Consider the following 26,950-nt stretch of genomic DNA (forward strand, 5'->3'; position numbering starts at 1 on the left):
GGGACCTGCACTAATTTTCCTCAGGAATGCGTACCAGTTCCCAGCGGGCACACCTGCAGGCAACACTTGGCAGACACCCCACCTCATCCAGGCCAGGACTGCTGTGTTTAGCCTCTGTCCTCGGCGATGATCGTGAGGCAGATGAGGGATCTTCGGACCGTCTCTTACACCCACCCAGGACAGTGACAATGAGGGAGGGTCCATGGGCGGCACAGAAGCCTCAGCCGTGTCCCCCTGGGGAGGCCTCGGCTCCAAACCACCTCCCCCCAGAGGGAGTTCTCTGTTACCCGGCTGTTCATGGGCTCCCTGTTTTATCTCCCAGTTCCCCCGTTGGTTCTTGTTGAATTGCATCCTCCCCTGGCTCGTAACTCATTGGTTGCCTTCCCTTTCCCCACCAGGTTCAAACCCCTATAAAACTGAGGGCGAAGGCTCTCGGTGCCTTTTTCTGGTGGTTGGAACCCAGAGCAGAGGCCCCTCTCTTTTCCTTTGCCTCTGGACTAATGGGAGCCCAGACCATGGGCCCTGAGGTGGCTCCTCCATGGCGGGACCAGTACCTGCGCCCAGCCAGCGCCTTTGTGCTGCCGAGGCCGGTCCCGAAGGACATCGCAGCAGTAACGCCGTGTCCCCTCTGACTGGGGGCACCCCAGAGCCCGGGGAGCAAGCCACGGACAGCGTTACAGCCCTTGATATTTATTTACATTTGGTTTTATTTGTTTATGAAACTCCCTTGAAATTGGGTGAACTTCAGGAATTTCTGAGCCACTTCCATGAGCATTTTAGGGTTTCTCAGGTGTTTTACACTTCCCACCCAATTTAGATCCCTGAGCTGGCCCCTGAACCCCTCAGGTGACACATTCTCCTGCCTGTAGCATGGACTAGGGAAGGGAGATACTGAGAATTCCACAGGAAAAGCCTTTCTCAACACACATTATTTTTTATATATTTGGGCTGGAGAGCATCTGATGGATTTTTCTTCCAAAAAAAATCCTTCCCTTCCCTTTAATTTGGCCTCATGGCAGCGCTGCTTGTTTGGAACCACCCCCTCAGAGGGTCCTCTGGACAAATCTGTAGGACAAGAACTATTGGGAAGAGCCTTTCCCTGTCAGGATTCCCCACACACCTCCCAGGTGTCCTCTCAAAATACTCCCTTTGTCCCATTTATTCCCAGAGCTTTGGCAAATCAGGACAAGAACAGACCCTCACTTATAAATCTGACTCATTCAACTGAAATTAGATTTAAGACTGGCTTAAGATCCAAATGAAGCCTCTGGAAAGCTGAAATTTGTGTCAATATTGGGCCAGCAGAGAGAACAAACCCTATTTCTGTGATTATCAGTCCCTGCTCGGTAGATGCTCAAGGATGATGGAGTTATTTCAGTTTATTCCTGTTTATTTCAGTTTATTTATTGCAGTTTATTTCAGTGCAGGGGAGCAGCTGACACTAAACCCAGGCATTTTAGGGTAATGAGTGTGGGCACAAGGCCTTCTTTGTGGAGCTGCATCAGCAGAGGGATAATTGAAAGACAGAATCCTTTTCTCCAAGGAAAGGCCCTCCCAGGTAAACCATTCAGCACAGGGACAGGACAAGGCCAGGAGTGGTTCAAATTCCCCAGACTGATTGGATCTGCTCTATTCAGAGAGCTTTTCTGGATTTATATCGGTAGAAGAGAACAGAATTTGTCCCAGAGTGTCTCAGATAGAAATAATTAGATGATGATCTAACATCTGTCCTCTTCCCCAAAACCCTCACCTGGTTATTTAAAGCCAATAAATGGAATAATGCACAACCATAATATTTAATTGCTGGGCACTTGTTTATTGTAAATCTGCTTGGGTAATAATTTCCTATCCCTCCAGGTGACACATTCAGTGGAGTTTCCAGGTTCAAATTCTTAGGGCAGAGAGTTCTGCATCCTTCCCTCCCTCAAGGTCACCTTTCACTCCTGAAATGGGGCCACAAATCAGACATTTTGCAAAAAAACTTTCTAATTTTGAAGAGAAGGTTGGCTCTAAGCAGGTATTTGGATTTCCTGCTCTCAGCACTCTTGGGAAACCTGGGGATTGGGAAGCAGATGGGCAACCAAATTCATTCTGAACCTCCAAAACCCATTTTGGGCAAGGCTGAAGTGTTTAAAGCAAAGTAATTTATCATCAGTTCATCTCACCCATTGCTGAAATGAGTTTTAAATAATCTTATTAAGAAAGGGTCTTAAAGGCATTTGGGTTTGGGGGTTTTCATTTTATTTTTTATTCTTTGGGGGGACATGGGGAGGAATTTTGAGTTTAATTTTTCTCTTCCACCTTCTTTTTCCCTCTAATTATCATAAAAAATTTATTATATTAGAAGAGATGGGGAATTGCTTACAGAGCACTCACTTCTTCCAGCAGCGAAAACCTCTTTTTTTTCCTCCCTGCTAATCCTCAGTTAAAAAAAAGTCTTTGAATATTTCTATTTTTTTCAAGAGCAGACGGAATCCATTAACAAAGAGTGAGAGCAGAGCTGCAAACCCCTGAATTTGCTCATCTGGGCACTTTCCCTCCTGTTTCCCACTGTCCGTTTCCAGAACTAATTTAATCAACTTCCCCCACATCTGCAGTATTTATCATAAGCTCTCCTACTTTAAGCTAAAGACTCTAAAAAAGACATAAAATCATGGCATTACATTAATCAGAAATAAAGCTTATTTAAGCCCAAATACTTCTGATTTAAATCCTAATGAGGCCGACAGCTCCAGAGTGGCAGAATGGGAGCAGGAGCACCCCGGTGGCCTCGCTGCACTGGGAGCCTGAAATTAGCTCTTAAAAAGGATCTTTGCTGTTGTTTAACCACCAATATCCCTCAGAAATGGACTCAAATCAAATCCTAAACTCAAGTATTACTCTACAGATTTATGTTATAAGTTTATCTTATTTTTAAGCACTTATTGAGCTTTATTTCATTTTGGCCAGATGAGATTTGATGGTCCGTAAAAGAATTCTAAACACGGAATGTTGTGGATATTTTAAGACTGTGACACCAACACCGAAACTTCCAAAGGTTTTTCCTACTCTATAATTGATTTTTGATACGCTTGGGCTCATTACTTGAATAATTTGTTTTAAATGTTGCTTTTGAGGAGATCTGAAGTGTTTGGTGAGGGACTGGAAGCCAAACTGCAGCAGGCACTGGATGCACCACAAGATCAGATCACCCCAAAGGGCTTCCAGTGCCAGTGAGGAGCACACACAACAAAAAGAGAACTATTAATGAATGGCCAAATTCTGAAAAATAGGGAAATTTTAAAAATGTTCTAAAAATTTTTCTTTGCAAACCAAATCTCTTGTTTGAAAAAAAAATATCCGGATGGGAACTCTGAGGGGAAAGTAATACTTGTTTTCCTGTTTTATCATGGTTTTACCAGTATTTCTTCTGGAAATTCCTGGGCTCCCTTTCCATTTATTCCCCGTTTTTATAAATATATATTCCAAGCACCGAAAGCCAGTGCACAGAATTCTGGAATCACTGAGGCTGAAAAGGATATCCAAGGTCACCAAGTGCAACCCTGACTGGACGGTGCCATTCAGTTTGGTTTGAGACCCTTTAGTGAACATTCCTGCAGGGGATGAACATTTTCCTGCCCCTAAAACTGTGTTTTGGGAATAATTTACTGAAGAGAAAAATTAACTCCAGGTACCACTGAACAAAAAGACAGTGAAGACACAGGTGGAAATATTCAGAGGCTTGAAAAGACAAAGCTCTCCAAATTCCAGCTCTTTTTCCAGCAGTGAGTTATTCCTGGTGTATGGACATTTGATTCCTGAAAAGCATCTCCAGGTCCCAGTGATCCCCTCCAGTTTTCATCAGATCTGTAAACCAGCAGGGCAGCAGCTGCACCTGGTGCTGCCTTCAAAGGGAAAAATGTCTCCTCTTGCCACTGGAAACATAAAAAGAGATGGAGACACAAACAGAGACTCAGCTCCAGCAAATCACACTGGGGCAATGTTGTGTACAATGCTGGAAAAGGGAAAAATTGAGTTTCGGGTCCGTCCGAACCTGAGCTGCCCTGCACAGTTTGGTGTTTAATTAGTAACAAACACCCTTCGGTGGCCCTGGCAGGCAGCATCACCTCCGTCAGGCTTTGAAAGTCTGAAAGGGTATTTTAAACTGAGAGCTCCAACCTTCTGATCTTCTCCCTGACCTCCTACTCCAATTTTTCCAAAGCATCTCCCCTCTTGCTCACCTTTGCACTGTCCTTTTAGCACTGCTGTTAAATGTTTGTGTCACCCGCAGCCCGGGGCTTAAATCAGAGCAAAGCTCTGCAGTGGGAAGTGCTGGGAACTCCCATAAAAACCCAGAATAGCCTTTAATTGGCCAGGTAATGATCATGTTGTAATGTAGTCAGACAAAAAGTGCTGCTGGAATAAGGCAAAGCTCTTTAACCCAGCACTAATTATGACAAAGCTCCGGGGAGGTCCCAGACCTGCAGGTCCACACAGGGGATCAAAAGCCACGGGGCACCTCCCTGCTCACCCTGGGAGCTGCACCAGTCCAAAATACACAGCCAGGAAGACGATTGTGCAGCTTAACTGGCAATCCAGCAAATCTGCATCTCCCAGTAATCCCTTCAGGCTGTCAGAGCCTGGACTGATGGAATGGCACATACGGCAGTTGGCATCGCCACCTCGGAGGGAAGCAGGCAGCTCGGGGCGGGTGGTGCCCGTGGCTGTGGGTGAGGGAGCACGCTGGTGTCAGCAAAAGGGGCAATCTTACCTGCAAAAACACAGCCTCAGCCAGGAAATGGGGGAGCATCGGGAAAATATCGGAATAGTCAGCAAAATACATCCGGGGACAGCTCCTACAATTCCTGCATCCAGGGAAGTGTTCATTCCAAGGTTTCCTGTGTCCTGCAGTCAGGAACTTGTGCAGTTCATCCCCCAGGCCAGAACAGAAAAATCACTGCCTTGAAAGTCGCAAACGTATTTCATTTAATCTTCCTTGCTCCGTATTTTATTTAACCTAAGTTCCTCGCTGTCCTGAGGAATTCCTCATCTTCCTCCTCAGCGCTGGCAAAGCTGGACAGGAGCCGAAATGGGTTCCAAGGATTTGAATTTCAGTAGGAGTTGCTCTTAGGTGAGGCACAAACTCAGCTCTCAAACAAAAAGCAATGCCAGATATTAAGATTCAATTGCTCCTTAAGATGTTCTTGCTCTGCATTTAAATATTCTCATCCTCTGCATCCCTTTTTCCCGTCCTTCCCTTTCACATCATCTATCCCATTACAGAGATGAAATTCAAATGATCCTAAAATCAATACAGGGAGTTCTCTGCTGCTTTCCAGCTATTTTCAGTCGCACTGCCCCAGTCCAACTCTTCCTAACTTGTCTTTCCCAGGTAATTCCCCTATCTCAGATTCAGCTGAATAACAAAATAAATCAGCCCACCTAAATGTATTTATGCTCTAATAATACTTGAAAATAAAACTCAGTCACTCTCTGCTTTAATCCTCATCCTTCCCTTGGTGTTAATTTCCCATATTTGGGGGAAAAAAGGTGAAAAAACGCCAACTTTGAGCAGCCTGAGGGGAGGAAAAATTTCTGTTTCATGCTTTATTAATATATTTCAAATTCATGGGAATGACACTGCTCAGGGTGGATGAGTACGGTGTGCTACTGAGATTGGTATTTATAGAAAACTAAGTATTGAGGTAATCTTTGAAAGTTACATTTCCTTGCAGTGAATGGTTCCTTTTCTAAGCAGATGACACGATGGCTTTGAGACCTTACCACAAAATATCTGATTCCAGAGTCACTCAGAGACACCTGGAGCATCTCAAAGAACCCAACAATCCCCTGCAAGAAGTGTTTGATCGCAGATAAAACTTTATCTGAGCATCCTGGTCTAGTAGAAAGCATCCCTTGGAATTCCAGGGGGCGAATGAGCTGAAAAGGGAAAAAGTCCTTGATCCCAAAATGTCTTTCTTTGCTGGTTTCCTTGGATATAAAGCCCAGACATTTGACAACCTCTGTTGTTAGTGAATAACTCCCTGATAAATGGGATGGCAGCCCCTGGCTGTCAGCAGGAACATCCTGGGCTTGCAGAACAGCTGGATTTGGACATTTGGCTCCTTTATTCTCTCCAGGCAATTAGAAGCCAACATTGCGTTGCCTGGCACAAAGCCCAAGGGATTATTTCTCCTTCCTGACGTTGGAATGAATTTATTTCCTCTCAAGGTTATATTCTGTTTATCCTGATTTTATTGGTTCTGCAGCACAGCACCAAGATTGGACACTTACGAGCACAGTGGTTTTTGGGGCTATTTTTGTGACAATGATTGGTTGGGACCTATTTTTCCCCCCCCTTTGATTTGCATCTTATTAATTCTGAGCTACTTTTTTAAGGTCAGGTGAGAATGGGACAAAGAGCAGCGTTTGCACAGTGGACACTTGTAGGGAGCTTTGAAAACTGCCATAGTTTTCCCCCTAAAATAGATTTTACAGAATTTATTCCAGAGTTAACCATCCCACTGAAGCCAAAGTTTCTAAACTCCGTTCCCTCAACCCCAGAGAGCAACAGGAACAGGGATTATGTCCCTGGATGAAGATATTTGGCATCAAGGAGCAAAAACTCCTCCTTTAAATCATGGCCAGCTCCCCACTCACAACATTCCCCTTCCCAGCACATCCCTTCTCCCTCCCCAGGTCAGGGGCATGCTGAAGAAATTCTGTCTCTGTTAATAAGGGCGTTGGGAGTTCAGTCCAGAATTTATGGCTTCTGTTTCATTGGAAAAGATGTTCCCTCCTTCATCACCAAATGCGTTTGATGGAAAATGTCCAGGAAGGTTTTCCGTACAGTGCTGATAAACCAAAGAGCTCCAAGTGCAGAGCCACGAGTGGCAATAGTGACAGAGCCCGGAGAGCTTTTCCTGCCAAAAGCGCAGAAATTAGACAAATTATGAAACTTTAAGGAGTTCAATAAGGAATGAGAATGAACTTTCCCTTTTTTTATCCTGAGGTGTTAATGCTGCTGCACAGTGTCCTGAGGGCACAGAGAGCTGAAAAACAACCAGCCAGTTTTATTTGTGGAATATCTGGTGCCTATTTGGAAACGGGACAGGCAAGAAAATTGATGTTTCTTTATTGGCCACTCCCTCAGCCACAGAGAACATCAAACAGCTCTGCTTTAATTACGTGTAAGGAACGAGAGCCAGCTCAAATGCATCAAGGGATGCTATATTTATGCTATTTTTAACAAATATTTACAGCAAAGCTGTAAAAACCAGTTCAGCCTTTCCAGCACAGACCAAGCAACAAGTCAAATTTTGTTAGAATTTAAATTTTTTTTTTACAAGGTTTTTAGGATTATATGTCTTGACAAATTTCAGAAAAAGGCCAAAACTGAGGCCGAGGATATAAATGCCTTCTTTCTTTTGTAAGATGGGGGCTGCCATAGAAATCCTTGGAAATTTGGGAAAACACACAGGGAAATTATGCTTCTACTGATGAGAAGCTGAAGCAATGAACGTTATCTTGAATTTTAAATTGTTATTAAAACGAGCTTGGATCTAACACAGTTCTACTCAATCACAGTCATTCAGTACAGAATCGGCTGCAGTTCTCCACAGTTTTCCTTGGAGGAATCTCTCTGAGCAAAGCCATGGACACAAGGATCCTGTGGAAGCTTGGAATGACCAAAGTGAATGGCAAAATTAGGGATGAGAAACTTGATTATTGAAAAAACTCCCAACTATTTCCCTTGTGAGCACAACTCCAAACAAATTCTGGAGAACAATGGACTGTAAATGTCATCCCAACTGCGGGTGAGTGTCCTGAACCTGTCCTGGGCTGGTCTGGCAAAGGAACCCTGGAATGGCTTGGGTGGGAAGGGACTCCAAAGCCCCTCCAGTGCCACCCCTGCCATGGCAGGGACATCTTTCACTGTCCCAGGCTGCTCCAAGCCCCGTCCAGCCTGGCCTGGGACACTTCCAGGGATCCAGGGGCAGCCACAGCTGCTCTGGGAATTCCATCCCAGCCCCTCCCCACCCTCCCAGCCAGGAATTCCTTCCCAATATCCCACCTAAACCTTTCCTCTTTCATCTTAAGGCCATTCCTCCTCACCCTGTCCCTCCGTCCCTGGTGAAAAGGACCAGGAAGGGTTGGTCTAATATACTTGGAAAATGTCAATCTTTAATCTGGGAAAATAAAATCTCTTATTTTGTGGTTATTTCCACCAACTGCTGCATGAAGGATCATCTCCTTTTTGCTTCCAACCCCTCCCTCAATCACACATCTCATGTCCCTCAGAACTTTACTGGAAAACATTCCAATGGCCCAAGGAAGGGCTCAGTTTGGGCTCCTCCAGTGAACAAACTGGGCCTTGTTGTTGGAAGAGAAGGAAAAACCCCCTCATGTCAGGCTGAGGTTAAGAACACACAGTCTCAGGTGTTCTTTGGAGAAAAAGTAGAATGGAGGGGAAAAAAGGCTCCATTAGGATTGTTGATCCACGTTTTGATGAAAGCTTAAAATGCAAATGAAAAGAGAGAGAATGGGGATGAAGCATCTTTAAACTTACAACAAATCATTTTATATTGATAGAGTCCTGGGCTTAAATCCAAGCCCAGCTATTGCCTTAATGCAGACTGATTTCAGGAGACTTAAAAATAGCCAAGATCCTCTGGTGATTGGCAGCCATTGTAGAGACAGCTGCCAAAGTCAAATTGATTTTTTTTTTCCCTTTTGAAGGACTCCACATAATTTAAGCAAAGCTGCAAATTAAAGCACACACACAGAGATGACTCCTGGATGATTTAAACCACACAGGCCCCAGGAGGGGATCTATTCCTCCAGCCTCACCTTTGAGGAGCACAGGGAAATCGTGGATAAACTGACCCCAAAATGCTGGGAAAGGTCCAAATGGGTGAATTTGCTCTGTATGATTGTGCCCAAATCAGCTGCCAGGCTGAGCTCTGACAAGGATGAACTCCAGGGCTTCAACAGGCAGCAATTCCGAGTATTCTTCACTATTAACAGCTCAGGATTTCACAAAAACTCAATGAAAGCCTGAACCTACTCAAGGTAGAGCTGCCCCACGAGGCCACAGAGGCCACACACAAAGTGCAGTTCAGGGCAGTGGGAGCAGGGAAAACTCCAAATGTGGCAAAACTGGAGAATCCCGAGAGCAGCAGGAGGCACAGGCTCAGTTGTGGTGGGGTTTGGCCTTTCCTCAGGTTCAGGTGGGATTGGATTTTGCCTTTCCTCAAGTTCAGGTGTGGTGGGCTTTGGTCTTTCCTTGGGTTCAGGTGGGATAGGTTTTTACTTTCCTGGAGCTCAGGTGTGGAGGGTTTGGCCTATCCTTCGGTTCAGGTGGGATTGGATTTTGCCTTTCCTCGAGGTCAGGTGTGGTGGGTTTGGCCTTTCCTCCAGTTCAAGTCTGGTGGGTTTCAATTTTCCTTGTGTTAAAACCTCCAGAACATCGGGGGGCAAAGGCAGAGAGGGACTGGGGATTAATTAGAACATTTTCTGATTCATGGAGAGCTCTGCTGCTCCCACAGCTCTGCGAGGCTCGTGGGACACTGCTCCCAACAAAACACACGTGGATTCCAGCGTGGAATCCAGGCTTGACCAGTTCTCAGCCGGTGCCGTTTGAAAGCAAAGCCCACCAGGAGCACTTTCTCTGCCAGGTGGCTCAGGGCACAGCTGCTCCTCCTGGGGTGGTGCAGCCACCCACTGCTGAGAGCTGGCAATATTTTAAATAAACAATACCAGGCCTTGTTCAGTGCTTCAGCAGCAAAAGTGAGCACCAACCCCTTCAGGCTGTAGTTATTTACTCTGCCTTGTAGTACTTGGTGTAGAGGTGTTGCAGGTGATGTCTTGGCTACTGCAGAGAGGCAGCAGCCCTTGCTGGGTCCATCTGAAAATGCCTAAACACAATAAAAAGTCTCTGAAGAAAAGCTCAACAAACTCAATAAAGCTGTGAATCCAGAATTCAGGATATGAAATATTCGGGGGGGTTGTTGTTCCTCTACAGTGCATCTACTTGGGATGTATTTCTCTGGCAAGAAACAATCCCAGCTACGGGTTTAACACTGACAGCTGAAATACAGGTGCCAGCTCTGAAAGTGTTCCTGGAATCCTGAAGACAAAAACCCATGAAGAATGGTTTGGTTCACACTGTGAGTTTGCACAGGCAAGGACTTGATGTGCTGAGGTCTCATCCCTCACCCCTTCAAATTTTAAATTTTAAAAAAATTATTTTTAGTTTAGTTTAGTTTTATTATAGATTTTCATGATTTTTAAATATTTTTATTATATTTTTAGCTGGATGCCCTTTGATTTCATTGGGGGTTTTGGTTCAAACCTCAGGCCCTCATTCCTCTGGGTCTGGATTTCCCTTTGCAGCCCAAGCCCAGACTCTCTCCCACTCTTTATTCCAGAATTCCCTTTTTATGACAAACCTTTACCCTGGGGAGGTGGGGAAAGAGCTGCTAGTCCCCGTTATAAATTTCCCAATGTTAGCTAAATACACCCCTGGTACAATCAGTAAATAGGATCCCTATTAAAAATCCCCTTTTCCCAGTCCTCCAAGGCCATTAAAGCCCAACTATCCATTCCCAGCCCTGCCCAGCCCATTAGGAAGGTCAAATATTGCCCAGCAGGTCCCTTTGAGCTCCAAATGTAATTACCCTTCCTGAAAATCCCCCTGCTTGCATTCCTTCTGAAGTCCGTAATGAGATTTTCCTGCAGAAGCTCTGTGGGAATGATAAACCCTTCACATCAGCCCAGCACTAGAAAGGGAGAGCTTTGTCTGCCTCAAATTCATGGCAAGAATGAAAAGTCAGAGAAGTTAATTCGCAATATTCAGGGTTTTGACAAAAGAATCCACCAGCATTTAGTTCACAGAACATCATTAGCTCTCCTATCAATCTGAAAATTATCATTTAGAGGGACATTATTTTAAATAAGCCCCAAACTCCATTTCACCAGGCTTGAAATCTCTCATTCTTGTCAGATGAGAAATTTAGGCAAGTATTACCAGCCAAAAAAATAAGTGTTTAAAATTGCTGAAACCCTTCATTTACAAATTTCAAAGTGATGAAAAAAAATTACTTTTTATTTGGAAAAATCTGTTCCAGGAAAAATTTAAATACAATTATTTAAAAATCCTCTTTAAAAATAGAGGGGGGGGGGAAAGATTGGTTTGATTTCTGCTGTCAAACGGCATCCATGGGTTTTTCGACAGCATTCCCTGGATTCTGTCCTCTAAAAATCCTAAATTTTTCTTATCTAACAAACAACTTTTTAACCATTATTTGCTCTACTCTGCTTTGCTCAGCCAGAGAATATCAGGCATCATTTTTGAAGGAATAAGAATATTCAGAGGTTTTTATTTCCATATAAGCCAGGAAAAATCCCAGATAAAATGGCCTTGGCTGAGTAATTAATACCTCCCATCACTTTGACAGACAATCCAGCCAAGTCTGACAGGCAGGAGGCAAAGTTCAAGGGATGCCAGTGGGAAAAGAGGCCATAATTAACTTTTTAACATCTTAATAGCTCTTAAAGGACAGGATTCAACATCAGAGCCCACCTCAGAACTGTTCCAGAGCCTGCTAATCCCAGCTGGAGCTTGGAGCAATGGAAACCAGGAGAACAATTTAAATAGGAAAAAAAATTATAGAAATAGGGAAAAATATAGAGACAGGAAAAGAAATTAGAGAAATAGGAAATAAAATTATAGAAATAGGAAAAAAAAATCTGTTGTAAATGGTTTGTCTTGAAAAATCCAGGTTTTGGACTGGCTGTGTAGGGGGAGGAGACCTCTCACTACATGGAAACAAAACTGAGATCTGGGATTTCCTAAAGATGTTCCTCAAATAGGAAAAATTGCACAGGCGGGGCCTATGTGAAGAGAAAATATTGGAATTTGTGATAGCCCTGGGTAGCCAAGGGGAACACAGAGCAAAATTTGATATTTCCAAATGTATTCCCTGCTCTGCAAACGCCCCTTACTCATTTTTCATTCAAATTGTGAAAACTCCCTATCAATCCTCAGTGAGCATTTCCCCCCTCTTGTATTTCGTAGGCTAAACCCAACCGTAGTGAAGAAGTTGCTTTAAGGGGCACTTTGCTGTCCTTTATACCTCCAATAAAGCCAAGTAAGATCCCCCCCCACTCCAGCCTATTAATGCAGCGTTTCCCATCTCCCATTAATGTCACGGGCTCCCCTGAGGAATCCTCCTTCACATCTGTTCCATCACAGATGAAGCCTCCAAAGTGACCTTTTCAAGCAGCTGCATGGCAGCAGGGAGATGCCCCAGCCAGATCCTTGGCAGTGATGGTCAGATACCATTTCCATTTCCACTCGTGTCAAAAGGGATTTTCGTCCTCATGGAAGGACAAAATGCTGGAAGTTGAAAATAATGCTGGGCAAAAAAAATTAATGTCGTTCAGAACTCACATCAAAAAATCCTCGGGAAATGTTTCCGTTTCTTTATATTGATAAATCCTGTTGTACTAAAATATGGATCAGAGTTGACATGGAAGGGTTTGAATTTCAATTTCCGGTTGAAAAAATGGCATTAACATGATCCGAGGTAGTTCAGTAGCAAAAATCTTCCCTTAAAAACTGTTCCATCAAAAAAGAAACCCGAAATACCCACCTGATCCAGAGTACCCATTTAAACCATTCTTAACTGGTTTTTTTACATTACACAAGTGATTTTCCCATTTAGCCGCTCTTCCATGACTAGTGCTGAATTCTCTGGATTCTCTGGCAGGAGCTGCCTTTATTCCCCCCAGAACCCCAGGATCCAGTGATTTTCTCCCGGTTTCCCATCTCACTGTGCTGGTTTCTGTTTCACTCTGACTTCAGTCACGTTGTTAATGAGGCTCTTTTTCTTCCTTTCACAGGAGATTTCTGCTAGGACTACTTTAAATCATAAAATCACAGAATCAGGGAATCCTGGAGTGGTTTGGGTTCAGAGGGACCTTAAAGCCCATCCAGTTCCACCTCCCTGCCACAGGCAGGGACACCTTCCATGGTCCCAGGCAGCTCCAAGCCCTGTCCAGCCTGGCCTTGGGCACTTCCAGGGATCCAGGGACATTAAAGATCCTTCCAGCTGAAGTTGTCCCTTACTCCACTTTATTTTAGGTGCATGAAAGAGCTTCTGTCAAAGATTTTGGGTGCTGAACATAAAGTCCGGAGGAGATTTGTGCCAACACTGCTGTGCTGGGAACATCCATAGGAAATCTCCCTGGGACCTCTGCAGCCATCCCCCAAACCACTCCTTTTCAGTGGCAATTTTATTTCCATCACCCATCTGATTGTATAATGATTATCAGCTCTGGATTATTAAATTTCCATCCCTCCCCCAGACTGCTGGATAGGAGGGAGGGGGAAAAGAACCCTTTAACTGAGTCCAAGGCCAGCATTTAATACTCTCCTCAATACCAGCCTATCAATGTTGGAGGCCTCTGTAATTCTTTTTAAACTGTCAGTTAACAAGAATTATCCTTGTAAACAAGCAAATCCTTGTGTGAACAGGCTCTTTTGATACTTAGGAATGAGGCTAAACAAGCACTGAGGAACATCTGAAGTCTGATGTTTTAATCAAAGCCTGGTTTCCGTGCTGCTCCTGAGCTGGGAGCTCACAGCAGCTCCCAGGCACCTCCCCACAGGCCTTTATTCTTCAATGCTTTATTAAAAGACAGTATTTTATTAAAACTTGGGGGGATCAGGCTTTATTGTGCCTGCAGAACTCTCTATGCACCCCTCTCTATGAAGGAATTCATTCACAATTTGCCTGTGAGTTTTGGAGAGCCCCCCTTCCTCCACCTGCTTTGTACAGTGATTAAAAGAGCTGGAATCAGTTAAACCTGCTGAGGTTTAACTGTTATTTCACAGATTATCACCAACAAACTGAGCCTCCCATATCCAAAAATTGGGACTTTGGTGCTCTGATCTCATGGACTTGGGTGCTTATTGTGCTTTGCAAGTCTTAATCCTGCTGCACTCAGTATTTGGGTGATGCAAATTTATTATTCATTAACAAGAACCAGTTCTAGAATTAACTTCAATAAACCCAAACCTTTCTTACACACCTTCTTCTCTGCTTGGGCAGCGTTATCATGAGGTTAGAACTTATGAGGAACACAGAGAAATTACATTAATTAACATTTGAGGTCAAGACAGTAGCTTTGAACAAGGTTAAGTAAAATATGGGAAGTCCCAACATAAAATCTCAGATGTTAAAGGTCTAAGACACTCTGTAGAAACACAAGCACAGTTCTTAAGAGGCTAAAACCCCCACACACTACTCTTAAAGGACCAGCTGCCCCAAAGCTCGTAAAATATGTGGAGTTTTGGTTTTATTTGAGTGCTAAATTTGGAGGAAAAAATCCCTGTTCAGTCTGGGAGATGACAGGGGTGAGGTTAAATCTCTATTAAACTTTTCAGATAAAAAGTAATCAATTTCCATAAAACAGAAAATTTGCTGTCAGGAGACTCTTCTGAGGATGAGAATTTAGGGTCAGAAAAAAATGGATCGAATTAGCAGTGACAATAATTGAGGGGAAATATTGGACAATTGTGTAAAAATGGCACTTAGGGGTGGTTTTTTGCTAGTTTAATAACTCAGCTGAGACTGGACCTGCAGAGCAAATCTTCCTCAGGGGGGTCTAAAATCTGAGTCAAACACAGATCCTGCCTGGCTGGGGAGTGCTGGTGGGAGTTTTCCTTGAGAATAGCAGAAACAGACAAAAATTCCTGTAAAAACATGTGTACCTAGTAAAAATTATGATGAAAAAAAATGTCTTTCCAAGACAAAACACCCACAGCACCATGTCTTGGTTTGAAAGACAGGTGTCTGCTAAGGAAGGGAGGAGCCTCCCTTGGAATGGCAGATGCAGCCCCCTTCCCTCTGAGTTATTATAATTTTGAAATCAAGGGAGCTTTTAGGCAAAGATGTGGGAAATAGGAATATCAGTTCTTTACTATTATATATCCATATGTGTATAACCAGTCAAACAAACAGCAATAACTCTGGCAGTAACAGCAAACAATCACAAACCCAGCCCCAGCCTTCTCGGCTGTCGGGCCCTTTCCCCTCGGGTGCAGTTCCGCTCGCAGCCGGCAGGGGCGCTGGCGGCTCCCGGTGAGCAGGGCAGGTGCGATGGTTCCCCCGCGGCTGCAGGGGGCGCTCCGGAGCGAGCTCGGGGAGCACGCGGCACCGGTGCCCCGGGATCCCGGGAAGGGATGGAACAAAGGCTTCACAAACGCCCTGGGCAGCCGATCCCGGTGTCCGGCTGGACCCTCGGGAACAGCAGGCTGGAACGGCAGGGATGAGCACAAATCCTGGGTGGCAGACAAGATGCATCCAAACGGGGAACCCCCCCGGAGGTCTGGGCAGGCAGGGCGAGCAGGGCTACAATGCAGCGAAGGCTTGGAGCAGTGGCAGGGCAGGGCGGCCACAGCCCGGCTCCAAGCAGGGCAGGGAAGGCGGGCTTGGGATCCCGGGACTTCTCCAGCAGAAGGAAAAGCAGCCCAAGAAAGCAGCCGAAGAAAGCAGCCTCCCTCTCTGTCCAAACGCTGGGACCGACTGTCCGCACACCCAGGTGAAACAGAAGAGTAGCCAGATGCACCCCACCGCAGTAGGCACCCCTTTTGTTTTTCTTAAATACCCAGCAGTTTTTCCCCCTAGCAACACGTATGGGGAAAATTCCTTTAACAGAAAAAAAAAAACCCAGGAGAGCTCCTAAAACCCCAACACACCATCACCTTTGAGAGCTCAGGTACATGTGGTCAAACATAGGTAAATCTGGTTTGCAGCTCTGAATTACTCACAAATGAATGACTTAACTGTTTTAACGAAATTGCAAACTTTCATGAAAAGAATTACACCAACTTCTTTCCTTATCACGTTCTTCTAAATCACAGAAATCAAAAACTCTGACATTGCTTCACCTGAGAATGTTTTCTTTCCTGAAATTAATATTTTGATGGCACAGTGGTTTTCTACAGACAAGACAACGCAAGGCTCCTGAGGAACCCTGAGCACAAGCAGCAATTGGGTCCAACCAACAAATTTATCCTCATTTCAGGAAAATCCAAATGGAAACATGGCCAGGTGTCCCTGCGCAGCTTTGCAAGGTGAGGCAGTGCTGGATTTTTGGGAATGCTGGCAGAACTGGGAACACTGGTTTAGGACAAAGCCACACCCAGAGCACTGAACACCACAGGCTTGGGAGTCCTTGTTCATGCCTTGGTTTAAATCTGGTCCAACACTCGTTAGGATCAAAGCTAAATTGAGACTTGAGCAGAGATTCTCATGTCATTAAATGTCATTGAACTGGGTGCTGACCTGGCCCAGCAGCGCCTGGTGTTTCACACACCTGAGTGACAGGGACATCGTGACCCTGCCAGGCTCTGCCGCGGCTTTATGGGCACATGAGGAGCTCACAAAGAGCCTGCCAGCAAAACTGTGCTCCCAACGACGCTGGCCTGTCCCTGGGCTTCCTGCAGTCACTAAAACCTGGGACCGACCCTGGAAATGCCTTCCCTTCAAAGGCTGCGCTAACACATCCTGGCCCATTCTCCTTGACGTTCAATAATTTGTGTCGGAGGTCCCAGGCTGCGGTCCAGCTCTGATGTGGTGATCCCAGTATCATCAAAGTAAAACGCCAAAATCACAAGTGGCCCAGTTCCTCTTGTTTCACCTTTATTTTTGCTGTAGAAGGTGGCTGGAGAAATAAATGGAGAAAGACCCTGCACTGTGCTGGAGCCTCCTGCAGCACCCAGGTGATGCAAATGCAAACTCGGCCCTCCGGTGCAGCTTTTATTCATCTTTTGAATGAATTGAAGTGCAAATGTGCCAGGGCAGTGCCTCCCTCTGAGCCAGAGGGGCTCAGCACACTCCTGCTTTCCTTGGCCTTTCCTTGAGCCGGAGCCTGGGTGGGTGGGGGAGCTGAAGGGAAAGGATTACAGGGGTTTGTTCTGGGCTGTCACAGGGAGAAAATCCCTGTCTGGCTGCCAGATGCATTAAACTCCTGATCTCCCCACGGCACGAAATTATCACTGGCATTAAATCTACGCTAATTCAGCCCTCAGCAAGGGGAGGTGATTGAACCCAGAACCTTTTCCAATGTCATTCACAAGCCCTAATTAGAGAAATGCTCCTCTGCTCCCTTCACGTTCCATTAGTAGAGGTATTATTTTAAAATGTATTATTCATATTAATTAGGCAGAATGAGGATAACAAGTTATAGAGGATGAGGAACTGTGCTCAGACATGCCTGGTCCCACTTCATTTTCTTGGAGAAACACTAAACTCATGTTACAAAGGTTGGTGCTCAGTGTTAATAATGGAAACAGCACAAAAATGTTCTAAGATGAACATTAATTGTAACGCATAAAATTTCAACCAACTGAAGAGCAAATTTTTTTCTCCTTTGTGCTCCTCCCTCCCACACTTCTGGAAAATCAGAATTTCCACCAATGAAAAGAAATTCCTGTTGGAAACATGGCCTGACATCATCAGAGCAAGTCAAGGAACGCCACAGAAACACAAAAATGCAGGAAATATCTGAATTGTGCTGAGAATGCAGCCGCGTTTTATATGGAGTAGGACTTGCAGAGCATTTTTATGTACAGGTCAAGAACACTTTTGTAGAGAAATAAGTCTGTATCCTATCACAGGCCTTTCCATTCCTGCTTGGAAAGGTTCTCTGGCTGGGCAGATCAGTGGTCGGGGCTAATATGGTAATTTCTGTGTTCTTAGGGGGAAAAAATAAAATGCAGTGCAATAACACACTCGGGGGAAAAATCTAGAAAAACCTAAAAAGTAAAGTAAAACCATAAAAATGGCAATAAATTCATTTTCCCCTCCTGCGTTGCAATAGGGTTTTATGGGCAACATTAAAACTGCAACATGAGTTATCCTTGCAGGACTTACTTGAAAGTATCTGGGACTGGAGCAGGGAACTAAAATCCACCAATCCTGGCCATGAACCCACTTTATATCCCCACAATTACATTCATAATCCACTCATTTGAACCACCATAGGTATTATTTAGATGTATGCTGGACGTTTGGGCTAAAATAAATTGAAATAAAAATATAATGCAGAGCTGGAAAATATACTCTGTGCAAAGTACTGCATCTCACTGACAAGTACTTAAAAAAAAGGCAAAAAGTAATAAAAATTACTGCTAGAAAAATCAAAGTGTTCCATTCCTAGATTTTATGGGGGCAATAAAAAATGAAAAAGAAGCTCTAGTTAAGCTGGCCTGATGAAGTGATATACAGCCAGAAAGGCATTCAAGGTTGTGTGGAAACAGATTTAAAATTGATATATATCAAATACAATAATTCTGGTGCATATTAAGTAGAGTCTAGCTGGGATGTTCGTGCAGACTTGCACCAGATGATTGTAAATTAAATAAAAAAATAAAGCCCCAGCTGGACAAAACTGGGATGGAGCTGTTAAGAGCAGCTTTACCCCGTTAAGAGGGGATAGCTGAGCAGCACTGGAAATTTTGTTTATTTTATTTTCAGGAGTGTCTGGAAGGACCTGTTTGATTTCATTTTTACCATCATGGGAGCTGAGAGTTGATGAGGATTTTGTGTTCATTCAATACAAGTGGAAAATCAGCATTCACTGGGTTGGCATCCTGGGATCATCGACATCCTGGCCACGTTCCAGAGGGGTTCAGATTGTGGCTCCTGGTTTATTCTCTGGAGAAAGTCACTGGGTGGGGAGGGGCTGGGATGGAATTCCCAGAGCAGCTGTGGCTGCCCCTGGATCCCTGCAAGTGCCGAAGGCCAGGTTGGACAGGGCTTGGAGCACCCTGGGACAGTGGGAGGTGTCCCTGCCCATGGCAAGGGTGGCACTGGGTGGGGTTTAAGGTCCCTTCCCACCCAACCCATTCCAGGATTCCATAGTTCAACATAAATTCACTGGGAAGAATGAACTGATCTTTTCAACACTCCCCAGTATTCATCCTCCTCCTCCTGGAACAAGAAAAACTGTGGCTGCCCAAAGTAATCATGGCAAAGGGCTGAATTTCAGATTGTGGCTTTGCAGTTGCTCCCTCTGAAATTCCCCCTCAGCTGAGGACCAGCACAGCACTTACACTGCTCTGGGAATAAAGGAACTGGATTTTCATAAAACAAAGAGTTTCTGGAAGCAGCCAGGCTTTGCACTCTTGAGGATTTGAGTTTCCTCTCGTTTCAGGAGGATTTGCTGGTTTCCCTGGTCAGGATCATGAGGAGCTGTCACTTGTAGGAACTGAGTCCCCAGAGTAAACACAGCAACACTCACAGCATCTCCCTTGGGATGGGAATCCTGCTGTGGCTCTACTACACATCACCACCTTCACTACTACTCCTAGTAACTCACCTAATACACGAGTAACTCACAGTGAGAAGTCAAGAATACAAACCAAGACCTCAGGGCAGGTCCCTCAAACCTCAAATGCAGGGACCAGCGTTCTAACCCAGCTGGGGATGCCCACACCAGTGGGATGATCCAGATCCACACTGGAGCTATGGAATGAGCTGCCACCAAGAGCTTTCCACCCATTTCCCACCCAGTGAGGTGAAGCAGCCTGAAAAAAATATAAAAAGGCACTGAAGACAACAGAATCCTCAGAAAATTGCTCAAAGCATCCATCTCAAGGAACTCAAGTGATTTGTTGAGAGCAGAAGCTGAAAAGCACTGCCAAGGATAAAGCAGGCTGGGATGTGACAGGTTAAGGAATGTTATCCCAATTATCCTGGAGAAGTTGGAATTCCAGACTCTTACAGAGCACTTGGATGTGCCAAAGCAGGAGCCTGTTCTGGAATATCCACACCTACAAATGCTCACAGCCCTGAGGAAATGAGCTCTTTGTGAGTTGAGCATGGGCAGCACCAGCCCCGGAGTGCCCCGGGAATGCTGAATTATCAATAACGAGGAGTTCTTGATGGGCCTGGTTGGCTACTCAAGGGGACAAGGCCTTCCCCTCCTTCCCTTTATGGGCCACGGGGTTCAATCGCTGTGTGTGCAGCTGCCTCGAGGAGTTCAAGCCCAACACTTCTGATCCTAGAGGGATGGAGCAGAGGAAATGAGGCTGTTCCCTCCCTTACCTCCAAACCTTCCACTTTTTAGAGATTTAAACAAGCCACCCCCAATCCCCCTGAAAAGCCACCCCGGCTTCTTCTCCTCCAATTAAATCCTGGTCTAAAATACAAATATTTACCACAGACACACAAGAGGTGGCAGGAGGTGGAGCTGTCACAGGGAGGACAGTTTTAAGAACATGGAGGGCGTTCTTGGTGCTGTGATTTACAGGAGAATTATACAGGAGTGCTTTTATAACAACATTTCCCCCCTTATTCTTCGTTAGTGTCCCTGAATCTCCTGTGACTCCATCGCCACATGAGTTAATTTATTAATAAAGCCCAAGCTCCAGAGTTCTTTGAATAGGAGGTGGAAAAGAGGCCACACTCAGTCCTCACAACTGCAAAAAAACCCGGACTTGAATCGCAAACCTCCAAAGACCATGAAAGAGATCATTTCCAGGACTCTTAATGCAACCTTGGAAAGATTTGAGCCGTGCAGAGAAATCACTAAACAGCAATTTTAAAATAAATAGAAGGTTTTAAAAAGAGATTGGGCAAATTCCTGGAGGACAGATTCACTCACAGCATCAGCAATAAAACCACGATTGTCTCCATGGCTCCTTCACCTCTGGAAGGGTCTGAATGCTCTTTAAAGAGAAGTTTCAGGAGAGGGATTGCTTGTTGCTCTGTATTTGCAAAATCTCAGGTTGTTTTTCCTTAGCTTCAAGGATTTGACAGTCAGGAGTGGGACAAAGATGGACCTTTATTTGTGAACTCATCAGTCGTATCCTTCAATCTGTAGGTGCAAGGTACAGGACAGTTTATTTATAAATTATATATCATATAGTCATAATATTATACATACTATTTTAATAATTCTTTTTTCAGATCAAAAAATTGCACAGAAAAATCCATTTCTCACGGAGGAATGAACTTGGACCACTCCTTTTTCCAATATTGCTCTTCTTGTCCTGGAATATTTTTTTAAAAGGTGAAAAAGTACAAAGAAAACCTTGCTCAGTTAAGTTGAAACACTTTAGCAAAAGGTTCATATCATTAGGACAAAATATCTACAAATCAGCACCACACGGTCATTAAAAGGAAAATTATTGGTAAGACAGTTTGTTGTATTTGGCAATAAATCAGTAAAGAAAATCAGATGCAGAAATGGCACCCAGAGAAAAATATCTCGTGCAAAAATGCTTCAAGCCACCACTTGTTCCAACATTTTGGGATGTCAGAGAGTTGGAAATAACTTTGCTGTGTGTTGTAAATTCCATGTACAACTGCAGTGTGCTACAGGCAAAAAGAAAATGTCTTAAAGCCCCAAAATTAGACAGAGATAGGAGATAGAAGTGACCTGACCTTCCTGTGGTCGTGGAGTGATGGGGTCAGGCACAACTCCTGGATTCCCAACATTAAATTCACACTGCATGGAGCCATTCGGATGGCAAATATCCAGAAAAACTGCTGGAAAAAACATCAGCAGCACTCAAACGTTCCTGTCCAGGCTCCTGGCCTGGCCACTGCTTGTAAAATTTGTTCATTTCTTGCAGTCCCAACTGAAGGAGGTTTATCTCCAGGTATAAAATAAACATCACAACGAGGAAGATGCAGATAGAAAACACAAAGGCCTGAAGGTCCCCGAGGAACAAAGCAGGGAGCGGCTGAGAAATCAGCCTTTTAAAGGGAACCAGAAGGATTGAATCAAACTCGGAGAGAGGACAAAGAAATGATCAGAGACATGAGGCTGGAACTAAACTAAATCTGGGTGTCTAAATGACATCTAGAGGAGAGTATGCAAATGGAAATGAATCAGGCAGAGTCAAGACTCAGAGCTGACCCTGAGATCTGAGGCCACGGGGATTGTATGGCCTGGGGTGGGAGAATTGGCCCATAAGGGATGGGAATTGTGTTTGGCTCCAGAGTTCTCCAAAAGCAGTGGTCCGAGGAAAGCAGGAGGAGGGTCCATCCTCACAGCTGCCATGCAGGGTTTGGGGAGGAGGGGCAGGAAAAGAAGACAAAGGCTGCACAAAATATTAATTCTGATTTATTTACTTCAGTGACTGAATTCTTAGCGAGCCAGGTGAGATCTCAAGGCTAAACAGAGTCATATCCTTCAGCCACAGGACTTTTGAGATGCCACTGCAGCTGCTTTGCCCGGAAATTAGAGGTTGGGCTCAATGAGCTCAAAGGTCTTTTCCAACCCAATTGATTCTGTGATTCTGTGAAATTCACTTGTGGCTTCACCAGAGAGTTGCTCACTTTTGTTAAAATGGTCCTGAATCAGGCAGTCCTGCACTGTTAGGTCACATCGCTACATCTGGAATTCAGGTCTGAAATTTCTCACAGGAGTCCAGAGCTCGACTTTTGGGTTCTTTCTCCTCCTTCACCCACATAAAGTACATCCTAATTGTCAGATAAGCTCACCCTGATAGTGGGATCAGTGTGTAATGGTGGTCACAGAACAGAATAGTCAGCAGCAGAAGACAACAATGAGTTAAATGACCCCACACGATGCTGTATTTATTTTATTCCCCATCACCAGCAATTACAAATCATAACAAGAGAGTCTTTTGACCTTTAGAATAACTGACACCGTCTCGTGCAAGCCAAACAGAGCAGCCTGCCCAAGAACACAGGCAGGGGAAGGACGAGAGTCAAGAGCTGTAATTAGCTGCATAATTATTTTCCAAAATAAAATGTGCAATCTTCACCTCTTTGGCGCTGAGCGGTGTCACTGGGGCTGCTGTCATCATCTGCCATCTCTGCACTGTCATTATGGGGCTGATAAGGGATGACAAACACCTCGAGATCCACTGGAGGATGGTTTATTTCCCAACTTCCCCCAATTCCTGTATTTATGTCCTTGTTTTGGGGGAGGATGGGGTTTTGAGGAGGGGAAGGAAGGTTGCTGACATCAGAACCAGCTGGGAGAAGGAGCTCTTGTCCCCAGGAATCCAGTCTGGTGCTGTAATGATCATTGCATGTTAAATTCTGTCTTTTTTTCCCTTTGCTCAATGACAAAACTCTCCTCGAGTCAGGGTTTTACTTCAAGCTCCACTCGGCACAGGAACAGAATGAACACAAGAGCTGGAGCAGGAAGGAAGGAAAGAAAGGGAAGAAGGAAATCCAAGCCTTATAGAAATACTGTTTAAGTGAATCTGACTCCACAGGAAACAACCATACAGTGAGAGGGCCTGAGCTAACAAATTGATCTAAAAATAAGCTGGATAATATTGTTTGTTTGTGTAGTGAAACAAGAATAACCAAAGTAATTTAATTATTGTTGCCCCAGAAATCTGTCATTACACAGTGTCTGTCTGTGCTGCTGTTTTCTATTTATCCACAGCCAAGGTTACTCTTTTTATTATAGCAGCAGAAGCCTTTTGCCCCCAAATTATTCTTGCTAATAGAAGTATTATTATTATTATTATTATTATTATTATTACTCCAAAACAAGCATGGATTGGAAAATCAGCACTAAAATCTAATTTGGGAACCTTGGGCTTTCTTGGGACCAGGGGAACTCCACTAAAACTACAGCAGGAGCACTCCTGAACCCCTTGTTTGAAGTGGGAAATGCCTGCAGGAACAGAACCTCAGGGGGAGCCGAGTTCTTGCCAGCCCCAAAACTCCAGAAGAGCTCTCAGTGGTGTTTTTTCTTGAGGCCATGAGACAAACAAGAAACTCAGAACCCACAGCTGCCAAGGGACAGAACACAGAATATTCACAAGTTTGGGGGGGTTTGATGAAGACAGAAGGATTTAATTATTCAAAACAAAACACACATAAAGGAGCCTGTCAATTAAAGTGAGTGATAAAAGTTTAGGGTTGCTGTGAAATATTTAACAGGCAATGCTGAATTTTTTATGGAAGAAATATTTGTACTTGCCAGAGTCTGATGTTAATATACAGAAATTAATACAAACGTCAAACCTGAGCTTTCAGAGAGGCAGCTCAGGAAAGGGTCAAGGTCTGTCAAAATTAACACCAACAGGACCAAAACTAAAAGCTGTGTACCTACACTCGTGTCAGCCTGTGTACCCCGAGCTGGCCCTGCTCTGAGGGGTAGCTGCTCACTAAAACCTGTCCCCAGACTGAATTTATAGCTCATCCTGACCACCATTTCTCCACTCCTAATGACCAGAAAGAGGCAAAAATTAACTCCAGGCTCCCCATTCTGTGGTTTAAATTGACCTTGGGTTTATGGGCATTTTTAAAAGTAACCAGGCTTTTAAATAATTATTGCAGCATTGCATTTTTTAATCAGGACAATGCAAAGCGGCAAAAAGATGATGTGCACATATTTTACAATCCAAAGAGCCAGAACATTCCCTCGTATTCCATTTTTTCCAGTGTTTTCCCAGCTTTCTGGGCCATGCTTCCAGTCTCTCCTGCACACATCGAGCTTAATCAACAACATTAATTCTGATACCTGAACTCCTTGGGTAAATTTATACATCACTGGGAAAAGGCGGTTCCGGGACAGTTAATTAGGGAATAAATGACTTAAGTACCAAGGCAAACACTCTAATTATTTCCATTTGAGTGTTCCATCACTGCCACTTTCGCATCGTTATCAGCCTGCTTTCTGAGGCAGTAATTGGGCTTTCAGTGGCCACAAATGACTCACCCCAGCCAGGTTACAGGGCTGGAAACTCCAAAAAAATCCATTCTCACCACACCAGTTTCAATTTCCAGAAGGATTCTCCAGCACAGGCTGAAGCTTCACCACCAGAGTTCTGTTAGTACTCAGATTATTGCAGGGCTGCTCCTTTTAACAGAGCTCTCAGCTTTTGATGAAAAAGGAGCAATTTAAAAGCAAACAACTGCCAATATTAAGAGAAAAATACGAAGGCTTTTTTTTTTTTTGAAGATTAAGCTTTTTTCTTCTTCCTCTCTTGTGTAGCACACAATGGGGTAAAATTAGGGACTGCACTTGGCGTTGCCGGTAATTCTGAAGCAAAGCCAAGCAGAAATCCAGGGCACTCGTGGCAGGATCCACTCAGCACCATCTCAGCTGGAGCCCCCATTTCCAGCCTGGCAGTGATAAAATGAAACTTTTGAGTTGAAGTAAAAGAGAGGTAAATGTTAGCACTGAATTCTTGCTGTTAGCAATGCAGACAAAGTCTGGAAGGCAAATCTGGCCAACACCCCTGGAAATTCAGAGCCTTCCAGGCAGGAACTCAGGTCTGAAGCACTCCAGTCACACCTCAGAGGAATTGAGAGCAGGTCCCTTCTCTGGCTGTTTGTTCACCAAAATCTCCAAATACCACCAGCACACCAAAATGCTTTGAAGTGTGAACAAATAAATCCTATAGCTACAGCCCCTGATACCTTCATAAAATACAGCGAGCTCTCTTAATGAAAGCCAAACGAGGTGTTTCTCCCTGGGTAGTGCAGGCCACATTTATTTTGAAAAAAGCAATGTAATTTCTAGACTCTGGAAGGAGCAAACTCATCTGTTTTCCTCTGCAAGAAGAGTCTCACCTTATCAAGAAGCATCAACCCACATCCTCTCTGGCTCGAGACCCACCTTTCCTCTCCACACTGCAAAAAGGAGCTGGGAAAAAAATACTCAGAGCAGTGAACTGCTAATTTTGTCTTTTATTTGTAATTTTTTACTCCTATAATCGATACCCCAGTACAAACTTGAGTATTACCATAACTTAAATACCTTAGATTACACAGTTTGTGTGGATTTGTCCATTCCCTTTCTTTGCTAATTAGCCCTGGTATCTCCTTATAAATCTCAGGACAGGTTTTTTGTTACTGCTCTAGGTATTTCACAGGTTTTTGATTCTCTGCAGCCCATGTGTCTCTGACACCGCACATTTAGTGACAGTAAGACATGGAATGACTTCCTCCAGACTTCTGCTGGCTGTACTTCTCCATCCCATCCAGCAGCATCACATCCCCAACTTTTCCATGAGCTTTATGCTCATTTCTACTCCACTGTAACATGAACTGCTAGAAATTATTATTGTTGCTGTTGTTGTTGTTACTGCTCTGCCTTCTGTTCCAGGAAACCACTTGTACTGAGGATGTGAGCCTTCCTTAGCAGCCACCAGGACCAAGGACATATTTTAAATCTAAAATAGACTTCCTCACAATCACACAACCCTAAAACCCTTCAGATAAAAGCAGGGAGGTTTAGGGCAAGAGTCATTAGAAATCAGCTGCTGACCAGGATTTTCACAGTTCCACAAACACAGGAGAGGAGAAACCCAAAGTGGGGAATAAATAGGACATAATAGATAGATAGATAGATAGATAGATAGATAGATGGATGGATGGATAGATAGATAGATAGATGGATGGATGGAGGGCTCTGGCCACCTTAAAGTCCCTGTGCAGGTGAGGTGACTCAAGGAGGGCTGTGCTGGTCTGGAAATGGCCAGGGACCCTCCAGGCCCAGTCAGGAACAGGCAGATTAACCCTCTGTTCTACAAAAGCAGGTAAGACTGAGAGCTTTTGATTAAATGTACTTACCACAAAATGTTCCAACCCCAGGATCACAAACCATTCCAGCACAGGCTGACCTCATCACAAACCATTCCAGCACAAACTGATCCATCCCCAGGATCACAAACCGTTCCAGCACACACTGAGCCATCCCCAGGATCACAAACCACTCCAGCATGGGCTGATCCATCCCCAGGATCACAAACCATTCCAGCACACGCTGATCTCATCACAAACCATTCCAGCACAGGCTGACCCATCCCCAGGATCACAAACCACTCCAGCACGGGCTGATCTCATCACAAACCATTCCAGCACAGGCTGATCCATCCCCAGGATCACAAACCATTCCAGCACAGGCTGATCCATCCCCAGGATCACAAACCATTCCAGCACAGGCTGATCCA

General features: G+C 44.5%; 1 long non-coding RNA gene across 2 annotated transcripts; it reads right to left on the reverse strand.

Moving 5' to 3' along the window:
• Positions 1-22,588: 22,588 nt before the first annotated feature.
• On the reverse strand, positions 22,589-26,944 carry LOC121662989. Of its 2 annotated transcripts, none has more exons than XR_006015497.1 (2): positions 26,571-26,944; positions 22,589-25,118 (listed from the first exon to the last, which is right to left on the reverse strand). It is a non-coding gene; the product is annotated as an uncharacterized LOC121662989 (long non-coding RNA). The 2 variants fall into 2 exon arrangements; XR_006015496.1 differs by having other exon boundaries at positions 22,589-25,641.
• Positions 26,945-26,950: the final 6 nt, after the last annotated feature.

This window comes from Corvus kubaryi, unplaced genomic scaffold, assembly GCF_017639235.1.
Source record: "Corvus kubaryi isolate FWS band 111438036 unplaced genomic scaffold, C.kubaryi_AGA036_p1.0 37265, whole genome shotgun sequence".
In the NCBI taxonomy this organism is placed as follows: domain Eukaryota; kingdom Metazoa; phylum Chordata; class Aves; order Passeriformes; family Corvidae; genus Corvus; species Corvus kubaryi.